At 35.3% G+C, this 11,432-nt stretch overlaps 2 long non-coding RNA genes across 2 annotated transcripts; both read right to left on the bottom strand.

Moving 5' to 3' along the window:
* Positions 1-7,530, bottom strand: LOC141334126 (uncharacterized). The gene is made up of 3 exons (XR_012355482.1): positions 7,418-7,530; positions 6,602-6,743; positions 1-136 (listed from the first exon to the last, which is right to left on the bottom strand). It is a non-coding gene; the product is annotated as an uncharacterized lncRNA (long non-coding RNA).
* Positions 7,531-10,253: 2,723 nt separating this feature from the next.
* Positions 10,254-11,432, bottom strand: LOC141334127 (uncharacterized). The gene is made up of 3 exons (XR_012355483.1): positions 11,341-11,432; positions 10,830-10,861; positions 10,254-10,468 (listed from the first exon to the last, which is right to left on the bottom strand). It is a non-coding gene; the product is annotated as an uncharacterized lncRNA (long non-coding RNA).

Below are 11,432 nucleotides of genomic sequence, written 5' to 3'. Positions count from 1 at the left end.
GTGAATGGCTTTTTTCCAGTCTGAATTCTTCTGTGAACTTTAAGGTTTTCTTGTTCGCTGATACTCTGAAGATTCTCATATTGATCTTCCTCTTTAATTTCATCAAGTACTTCCTCCTCTTTCAGCGCCATTAGGTCTAAGGTGAAAAACAAACAAATACAAGTTTAAAACACCAGCTTAATGGCACAAGACAAGAGATATCAATATATTAAGGGAATGTTTATAGGACACATTTTTCACTAATAACTAAATTTTTCAAGAGTTCTCAAAGTAGGAATAACTGCAGTTCAGGAGCAATGAACATAATGAAAGGTTCAGGCATACAGAGGGTTGGGGAGAAGAGAAATGTCTTCATGATTGGTGGACAAAGCTGTCTGTCAGAGTGTGGGTGGTTAGGAGTAGTTTCTGTTGAACCCATTTACTTTTTGGCACGCCCATAGCTCCAGACTTCGGCTATCCTTGTCTCTGAGTTTTGGCTGTTCATTTACACGACAACCTGATTTTGGAGGCCTGAAAAAACAAGCTTTTTTTTTCAAACAGGTTTTAAAGCAGGGGTGTTAAACTCAGTTCCTGGAGGCCCGCAGCATTGCAGAGTGTTGCTCCAACACACATACTATGCAGTTTTTAATTAAGCCCTGAAGGACTTGGATCAGGTGTGTTTAATTAGACATCTAAACTTTGCAGGATTGTGGCCCTCCGGGACTGGAGTTTGAAACCCCTTTTTTAAGGGGGTCCTTTTATGCTTTTTCACTTCTTTAAAAAAATCTCTTTTCAAGAACTACAACGAACGGCTCCTTTGGACTACAGCATTTGTTTTCCAGAAGCTATGATGTCACAACGCGGTTTCCCGCCTACAGAAATTCAAAATTAGCGATTCCGCTTTAGCGTTGACAGCCGCTTCTGGGATGCTTCACATAAATGTGAGCTTTGTCTAAAGTGTCCGCAAACTGCTCCAGTAGCCGTGTTGGAGCCTCGCCGTTGACGTGTGATACTGAGGGTCCAAACACAGGCTGAGCCACGGTTGATGTAACACAAGTGATAAGTCAGAAGTGATGATCATCGGTTGCAGTGTGTGGTAAGAGATTTATTCTTCATACAGTGTAGACAGCTTCACTAGCCTTATGCTGGAGCTGGTTTCAGACATGCAAATAATTAAATACAGTAACACAATATTGATAATATCATGTATCGGCGGTATCGCAGGCTGATGATAGGACCAACATTACTGTAGGGCAGGGGTCGGCAATAAAGTTTGGCCTCGGGCCAGATTTTTTCCAAGCCACAACCAAAACAATGGCTAATTTATTGAATTAATAGGGGAGGATGAAAATGGCAGGCGCTCGTGAAATGACAGAACAGACGTACTGAAACATTCAAGCTGGCTGATGTAGGTTAAATTTGCTGACTGGGCATTGGGGGTGCTATTAATTATCAGCACTAGAGTGCGGATCGGGCCGCATTTTTCTGTCCGAGCCCGGCCCGCGTCCGACAGAGCAGTAACCGAACCCGACCCAAGCCCGACAACCATTAACATATCTATGTCCGAGCCCGATCCCAGCCCGAAACAGTTCAAATCTATTTTTTTTCTCATACTAATGATGCACTTTTTTGTGTGGAAAGCCCACTTTTATTAAGCGACTGTAGGAAGGCGTTCGGAAATGTCAACAGATGAGCGCATCAGTGCACACGGGGCAAAAAGCGCTGTTATAACACTGGCGCAACTATCGTGCTGATGTGACCGAGCCCGACCCGAACCCGAGCATTCTTTCTAAATATCTGTCCGAACTCGGCCCGGTTCGGGTATTCATCCTCTAATCTGCACGTTTGTTAAAAACAACAACAACAACCACCACCACACACACATTTCCACGAGTTGCTGTTAGCTGTAAAAAAATATGGCACTATCAAAAAATCTAAAGAGAAAAGTTAGCAGTGAAAACAGGATCTTTCATGATGAATGGACAGAGAACCATGCATTCATCCTGCCCAGTTTTATTAATGCAAAGCCCACCTGCCTGATCTGTAACGAAGTTGTCTCGGTATGCAAAGATTACAATATTAGACGGCACCACGAAATGAAGCACGCTAACTTCAAGGTTGCTTCCCTCAGAAGACAGAGGCACGAAAGCGGAAGATCGAAGCCCTGAAGGACGCTGTCCGCTGACGTCATTTGTTTTTGCATGTTGAGCGTTCACTCTGCACCTCGCTGATGCACTTATTCACCCTCGTATCCAGATATGTGACCCTGGACCACGAAACCAGTCATAAGTTTAAATTGGACAAAACTGAGATTTATACATCATATGAAAGCTCAATAAGTAAGCTTTCTATTGATGTATGGTTTGTTAGGATCGGACAATATTTGACTGAGATACATCTATTTGAAATCAGAAATCTGAGGATGCAAAAAAATCAAAAAGACTGAGAAAATCACCTTTAAAGTTGTCCAAATTAGGATTAATGCATATTACAAATCAAAAATGACATTTTGATATGTTTACAGTAGGAATTTTACAAAAAATCTTTATGGAACATGAACTTTACTTAATTTCTCAATGATTTTTGGCATAAAAGAAAAATCAAAAATTTTGACCCATGCAAAGTATTTTTGGCTATTGCTACAAACATACCCCAGCGACTTAAGACTGGTTTTGTGGTCCAGGGTCACATTTAACAAATAAGAATTTAGATTGATTGAAATGTTTCTGTTCTGAAAAATGAGGTTTCCAAATGAAGAGCTTTTTTTGAAACTGTCAGTTAGGGCTGTCGCGGTTAAGGAATTTCCCTTGCGGTAATTTTGAGTGGCTCAGTAGCGTGGTATTACCGCCATATATATATATATATATATATATATATATATATATATATATATATATATATATATATATATATATAATTGTGTGTAGGCTGTTACAATGTAAGGTCATATTCAGAAATCAATAAACCGAAACCAAATCGCGTTGATATATGAAGTGAAGTAAACAGTACTTACATAGAAACCTAGCCAGAAAAAAAATGCAAATTTTGAAGAAAAATGTCAGACATATTTAGAGGCTTTGCATCTGAAATCTTCGTGTGTATAACAGTTAGCGCGCACCCTCGAGTCTGACTGGACGAGAGACTTTCTGTCAGTATTTCACCTGCGTGTTCTAGGCGAGCTGTCAGTGAGTGCAGTTTCATTGTTACGCCACAAGATGGAGGCAAGAGACTATTATCTTTGAGTAAGTCTTTAAACCGTTCATTCAACTACACATTCAAAAACGCTTATTTATTCAAAGAGAGACGTAATGAAACACGAAGTTGAAATCATTTTAACTTTAATCGCCACTTTTAAAGGCTCAGCTGACCAGCAGAGCATCGATGTTAAGACAGATTTCACTTTCCTTGGACATGACAAGCTAGTTTCACATACATACCTGACTCGGTCTGAAAGACAGACTCAGGTAATAGCACAAGCTCAGTCGATCTCTCTCTCATTCGCTGTCTGTTTAGGCTTGTTAAGTGCATATCTACTGAGCCTCATAATAGACACATTATGTTATCATTACTAGGCAAGGCAAGGCAAGGCAAGGCAAGTTTATTTATATAGCACATTTCATACACAATGGTAATTCAAAGTGCTGTCCATAAGAAGAATAGCATAAAATCATAGTCATAAAAATGTAAAATAATAATCACACAAACAGAAGAACATTTTAAATGATTTTAAAATTGATTTAAATTAATTAAAAACAGTAGGAATGGTTAACAATAACAACAATAAAAAACAGAAAAATTGATTTTAAAATTAATTTGCACAGTAAAATGATTATACATAAAATAATGCAATCTGTTCGGACGTAGCACAGTGCTCATTCAATAAATGCACAACTAAACAGGTGAGTTTTGAGTCTGCATTTAAATGTGGCTAATGTATTAGCACATCTGATCTCTTCTGGAAGCTGATTCCAACTGCGGGCGGCATAATAGCTAAAAGCGGATTCCCCTTATTATTAATTTAATATTCAGCAAACAGGCATTAAGTGAGAAGGGCAAATCCTTAGGAAAAAAGAAAACAGGCAAATATCGCGGTTGCTGCGGTTGTTGCATTCCTCTGCGGTTATGCACGTCAATAGCGCAACGATATTGCGGTTATCGCGACAGCCCTACTGTCAGTCCGATTTTTTAAAAATATCTTTTTTTTTTTTTTTTTTCATTCTCTAGTTCAAACAATCTCAGATGTTTTTGCTTGTGGGCCACATGTGGCCCGGGGGCCGCTAATTGCCGACCTAGGCTGTAGGATATTATTTTGTCACCCTACATGCATCCTAGGTGTATATGACTTCCTTATTTCAGACGAATGCAATCAGAGTTATATTAAAAAATAATCCTGGCACTCCCAAGCTTTACAATGGCATAGACTGAATGGCATGCCGCATAGACGAGTGTTTCTCTCTATTAGGCTGCAACTAACGATTATTTTGATAATCGATTAGTTGGCCGATTAATTTTTCGATTTATCGATTAGTTGGCTTAAAAATTTCCAATTATTATATATTTTTTTTTAATCACACTATTCCACATTCTGAATGCTATGAAAACACAGTGCTTAACAATTTACAACAATTCACCTGTCATAATAAAGAGAAAAGACAAATATTTGAAGAAAAACACTCTAAAAAGCATAAAATACAGTGTTTCTGCTATTTATTCTGCCGTGGAGGTGTTTAGTGTCCCGCCAACAGCAGCGAGCGCAAGTGCCTTCAGCAGAGTTCAGCGTTCAGATGCACGCAGTAAGATTATACTGGCCGCAAAGCCCCAGCTAAAGTAATTACCATGAATGTGGCGGAGAAAAAGTAAGTAGATATTCAAATTATTTATTAATAAACTAGTATTTTCTGAGTCTGAGTGTCTCTGAGTGTCGCAAAGATGAAGTTGACGATCCTGACTCGCCATCTGCTCACACGCGTTTAAAGCCTAAGTCTTTATGAATTAGGCCTATAGCTCATGAAAGAGTTTTGTTTTCGATTTGAATTATTTTGTTTTATAGTAGTGAAGTAATAATTGAAAGTAAATCTATTACTCGTACCTTTAAGAGCAAAAATGAAGTTTCACTTGGCGCTTGCACCTCCATGTCCTGCAAAGCTTTGACTCTACCCACAAACGATTGGATATGCGCCTATTTGTACACATTTATCTTGTTAAACGATTAAACTAATATTGTGGTATGCTTTAAGTTTTTTGGGGTTTTTTTATATCTAAGGATTTTAATTTAAACCGTGATGATTTGAGAAGGCTAAATTGATCTGTCTGGCGCTGGCCGCTTTGTCGTTACTTTAAAAAAACAAAAACTTGAATTTCACAAATAAACACTGTTCCAAATATATTTCTAAATTAACGAAAATAAATGTAATTACTTTGCTATTAAAAACAGCAGCTGTGCAATGGGGAAGAGAAAGAGAAAGACAGGCTCCAGTCGGACTCGGGCCGAATTCTTAGGAATTTTTGCAAAGAATGTTTGTTTAATAGCCTAATTAACAATTATTTGTTGATTTATTTTAACGTTTTGTAGGCTGCTTGTTCACCGACGGAATTGCTCAAATAAACACACACGTTTATGAATAATGTTTGAGCCTCATTTATTTATATATAAAACACCGCACCACCGGCAGCGGTAAAAATCTGCCACCATCACAGCCGTACAGTTCCTACCCTCCATAAATATGTGAACTACATGTTGTAATTATATCTAAATTTAACATTCAACGACAGATGTTTCAGCACAATGAATGTTTTTGCGCTGAGTATTAATTGTCTCCCTGTCTGTGTTCTGTGTTCCTGTCTGGCGCTCATTCAGTAAAGATTTAAACTTAACAAAGACTGCCAGAATGGACTTTTAGGCATAAATGGAAATGCTTGTGTGAATTTGTGACATTTACAGATAAGTTTATGACTGTAAACTATCATACTGAGGATACAAACGGATCTGTCAAAGCGCCTCACAGGGCAAGCCATTACACTATTAGCTTCAAGTTTAAAATGAGGAGTTATCATGTTTTGGGCAGCTTGGATCATGTTACTCTCCTGCAGCATCTCAGTCTGTTTCCTCCACTATTTTTAGATGCATTTTGTCTATAGAAATGCGTCATTCAGTGCTGTAATCTGACGTGATCCTCTGAAGTTGTACGTTACTGTGGGCGGACCCGATTAATCGATAATGGGAATCATTGTCGATGAATTTCTTTATCGATTAGTTGTTGCAGCCCTACTCTCTATCAGTCCAAAACAAGTTGATTCACAATAAAACCTCTCACACATGGCTTGGAAATGTATGACTTTCAATTAAGAAATAGACATTTGGTTTAATGTTACACAAAATAAAGTTCTTTAGAAATTACATAGTATTTCTTCTAATAATAATAAATGTAGTTAATAAATTAAGATCTTCTCAGGTTGAGTAAAAGGCAGCATTAGTATTTGTCTTGTCATGTGAGCTCAATCTGTCATAAAACTGCTTAAATTAAGACACTCATATCACATTCTTCACAAACATAATTTCTGTAGAGCTGGACATTTTAATAAAGACAAATGAGTGAGTTCAGCTTTGAGAATGAAAACTAACCTGTTTGTTCCTCAGTATCTTCTTGTTTGACTCTGAATGTTTCTTCAATCTTCATGTCTTCACTCTCCTCTTTAATAAACGCCATCTTTATAATAGTGTGTCACGGATTTCAGGAGTTTTCTGTGTGTTTGGATGCTTTGTCCTGTTTAACATCAGAATAATTAACAGAAAGAAAAATAAATACACATTAAATATTTGATTGATTTGATTATTTCAATCAGCTTCCATTGGAATAAGAGTCAGATAATAGAATTAAACTGCCTGGGTGGGGGGAAACTACATTAAAGCACACAAACTATAGATATTTCTTATTAAGGAATTCATGATTTAGATTTGGTACATTTATATTTAACATGTTTCACTTTGATGAAAACATTTACAGTTTGCTGTGATTGTCATTGTTTCGAGCAGCAGGAGTCGGTGAGCGCGCGCTGATTTGAATGATTCGAATCACTGAATCATTTTATGACGCAAATGATTCCATGAACTCGGAGTGAACTCGAAAAACTCAGTTTCTCTCATAAGTTAAGAGTTTGTTTCGCTCCGTATATCATTCATCAGTTTATCGTTAACGATAAACTGATGCATAATATAGGGAGCAAAATGAGACGCCCCTTTTACTCATGTGCGGATGTACTTTATTTAGACATAACGTTAATAACATTCACAAAATGCTACCTAAATTATTACAATGCTAAATTTGATAACAAATATGCCACTATATCGCTTTTAAAAAAACTACAAAACTGCCTGAACATTTTCACAGTATGTTTACAGTATCACTGTAAACACTGTGAATGCTTAAAAAACACAAACCTTTCTTCAGCCGAATCACAACCGATTTTTGAAGTTAGACCCTCAAATGTCAGAAAACAGCGTTTCAGCGCAGAACAAAGTTGGTTCAGATCACAACAGATGCGGGAGCGCGCTCAGCCTTATGACGTCACCAAGAAACCAAAATAAAAGTCCGGTTCAAAATCATGATGAGGAATTCAGAGTTCATACATTAATGCAAGCTGAATGATGTGCTGAAAATAGTAAGAAATCATGAGAGTGTGTAAGATTCTGTCTTAAAGTCACAGTTGTCATGTTTAGGTGCAGAAAGCTTTAATGTCAACCATATATTAAAATGCAAAAAGAAAAACAGAAATATGTTAAAAATAGCTCATAAAATATAAATGGTAAATTTGAGATAATCTTAAATTGTAGCACAGAGTACACTCGAAAACTGTTAATATCAAAAATCTGGAAAACCTTCAGCAAATCAAATTCCCCCATAGCGTCAAATCAATCTGTCAATCTATCCATCCATCTATTGATTGTTCCATTTATCTACTCTGCTCAACATCTGATCATGTTAGAAAGCTTTTCTTATCTTAAAATGTAATGACTGATCAACTTACATCATCATCCCCAGCTTGCTCCAAAACCTTAAAAAAAAATAAAATGCTTAGCAAAACACCCTATTGCTTGCCGAAAAACTGTTATATGCATATAATGGAGTGCATTGAGTATCTTGAAACAGCTGAGAAAATTACATAGTCATTTATAATATCATAATAATATTATAATGTGCCATATATACATATATATATATATATATATATATATATATATATATATATATATATATTAAAACTGTTACATTTAAATCATTGTCATGTTGCAGTTCATTTTCATCCCTGACTAATGTGTCATTTATATACTGTGTGTGTGTGTGTGTGTGTGTGTGTGTGTGTGTGTGTATATATATATATATTAGGGCCGGGACTCGATTAAAAAATTTAATCTAATTAATTAGAGGCTTTGTAATTAATTAATCGAAATGAATCGCATTTTAATCGCATGTAAATATTTGACCTGAGAACAGTGAGAATTAAGATTTTTACATGGATTTTTAGTATACCATTGAATAATGACTGAATACATAAGCTTAAGCAACAAAATATTGTTCATTTTTGTTCAACCAAGTCCAGCAGACCAGTGCAATATTGCCATTAAGTGTAGCAAGAGGCACGTTCTTTAACGAGTCTTTCATGCCGAGAACTCTCCCAGCCGGCATTTCAACGTTGATTCACCGTTGAAACAACGTCAGGTACCATGGTTGGATCAACGGTGAAAAACCTTTCGGATTTGCAAAAATTTTCAACGTTGATATTGTGACGTCTTTTCAACGTGGAAGTAACAACGTTGATTCACCGTTGAAATCGCGACTTTGTTTCACCCTCCTACCTTTCGGGTTATGGTCATCTGTCGACGTTGGATCAACGGTGAATAACCTTTCGGATTTGCAAAAATTTTCAACGTTGATATTATGACGTTGATTCACCGTTGAAATCGTGACTTAGTTTCACCGTCTTATGTACCTTTCAGCAACGGTGAATACATAACTGCACATTAAATTACAACCATTTCACATTTAGATCAACACTGTACGTACATGTTAGTTAAAAATCAAATGACTAGCAGCAATGGTATCAACTTCAATAAACTAACACATGATCAATATTGTAAAACAAGTTTTATTTTGGAAACATACACTGTAAATAAAAAATAAAAACCTGTCGAAAACATTTTCCAAAAACAATACAAATACATGAATTCTGCTCACATGTTACTGTATCCCAGTTTGTGATGAATACAAAGTAATCAGACTTTAGACATTATATATTACCATTCAGAAGTTCTCACAGTAAAATTTTAAATGTTTTTTTAAGTCTCTTCTGCTCACCAATCCAAGTACAGAAAAATTGAATAAAATATATTTGTACTATTTGAAATGTTTTTCATTTGAAGATATTTGAAAATGTAATTTAATCCTGTGATGTCAAAGCAGAATTTGTATCATTACTCATGATCAAGTCACATTAACCTTCAGAAATCATTCTAATATTCTGATTTGCTGCTCAAAAAAAAAAAAAAAAATGTTGGAAACAGCTCAGTAGAATTCTTTCAGTTTGCTTTGATGAAATGAAAATGAAACAATTTATCTGATATAGAAATCTATTGTAATATTATAAATGTCTTTATTATCACTTTTGATCAATGTAAAGCATCCTTGCTAAATAAAATTACAAATGCTTTTTATTTCAAGTAAATGCTAATCTTTGGATCTTACTATTCATCAAAGAATCCTGAAAAAAAAATCTACTGCTTAAATACTGATAATAATAAATGTTTCTTGAACAGTATATTAGAATGATTTATAAAAGATCATGTGACACTGATGACTGGAGTAACAGTAATAAATTACATTTTAAAATATTTTAAATAATATTAAAAATTATTTTAAATAATACAAATATTATAAAGCAGAAGGAAATTTAATAATAAAAAATAAAAAAAACCTTACTGTTCAAAAACTTGACACGTAGTGTATTTTTTTTCTGATGCTGAAAAAAAAACAGATGTCAGGGTTTAAACTTTTCCAAATCCCTAGACCCCAGAAGGTTAAAGACTCAAAGTTTTTGTACAATAACATGCATATTTTGCGCTGCACAAGAGAAACCTTTTTTGGCTAAAACCACTTGATCTCTTATTTGGTGGTTTACTAGTTCTATGAAAACAGGTTTACATTTGTGCAGTGGAAATGGGTAAAAGACTTTGAGAATGGAACCTGCAACAGAAACCATGTCGTGGTGAAGGGGTAAAAAGCAATCGCCTTAAAATTCTTTACACAGGAAATACCTTAAATGAAATGTATTTATTATTTTAAGCCAACATGTTTCTTCAAATTCTGATAAAAACAACAGCCTTGTGCATATAGCATGGTTGTGCTTCGGGTGATCTTTGAAAGAGTCCCAGCTCTGGGTCCTTTCTGATGCTGTCCTCTCCTCTCTCCCCCACTTGTGTGCTTTCTGTGCTGTCCTGCATAAACAAAAACACCAAAAATAAAATTTCATAAAATACCAATGTTGATACTGTTGAATATCTTTAACTGAAAACACTCAATACAAAACAAATCTTATACAATATTTTTTACTTTACAGTCCAATAACAGTGGAATTGGAAACAAAGTGCACAACACTTCATTAAACACATTTTGATGTATTCAGATTAAAGTTTTAAACAACATGGTTTTAATCACAATTCTAACAAAACAGTGTACTTAGTGAAACAAGTAAAATCATATTGTGTACATTTGTATTACATTAAATAAACTTATAACAAAGGATCAATGAATCTCTACCAGAACTGAGTGCAAAGTAGCAGATGAACAATTCCTTACCAAACTGCCAATAAACTGGATCCTTAATGACTCTACAATGGGAAAGAATAAATGGTTTACTGAAATTTTCTTAAAAAGCTGTTTTTCGTTTTAAACCATTCCTTTAAACAATCTTAATTCATTTTAATTATAAAGACATTTGCCGTTATATGATATTCAGAAAAGAAAGATAAAGTATGTCATCTTTAGGACTGTTATTATAGGATTAAAATGTAAACACACCTGCAGTAATGCATGGCATTTATATCGAAAAATGTGAATCTCTAAAAGACAGACATTAACAAATACTAGCAACACACAACAACAGCAGATACATATACGACCAGATGAGCTAATATTGCTAGTGCTCTAAATGCGATTAGCATCTAACTTTTGCTGTCTGTGATAATAAAGCAGCACAAACACACACTCAAGTATTTAACTTCTGCAGTTTACATGTCCTTTACCAATTTGTAAACTCTTGTACTATTTTTTAAAAGGCAACGTTAATAATAAATACTTATTGTCTTACCTGATTTAGCCAGTGCTGTATGTTTTCAGAGACTCGCAGCTCACGTCTATTTCCTCTGTGTTCCGGTTTTTGTTCTCCGTTGGGATCTCACA

Source organism: Garra rufa, chromosome 4 (genome assembly GCF_049309525.1).
Source record: "Garra rufa chromosome 4, GarRuf1.0, whole genome shotgun sequence".
Lineage (NCBI taxonomy): Eukaryota > Metazoa > Chordata > Actinopteri > Cypriniformes > Cyprinidae > Garra > Garra rufa.
This window is presented reverse-complemented; position numbering and strand designations above follow the sequence as displayed.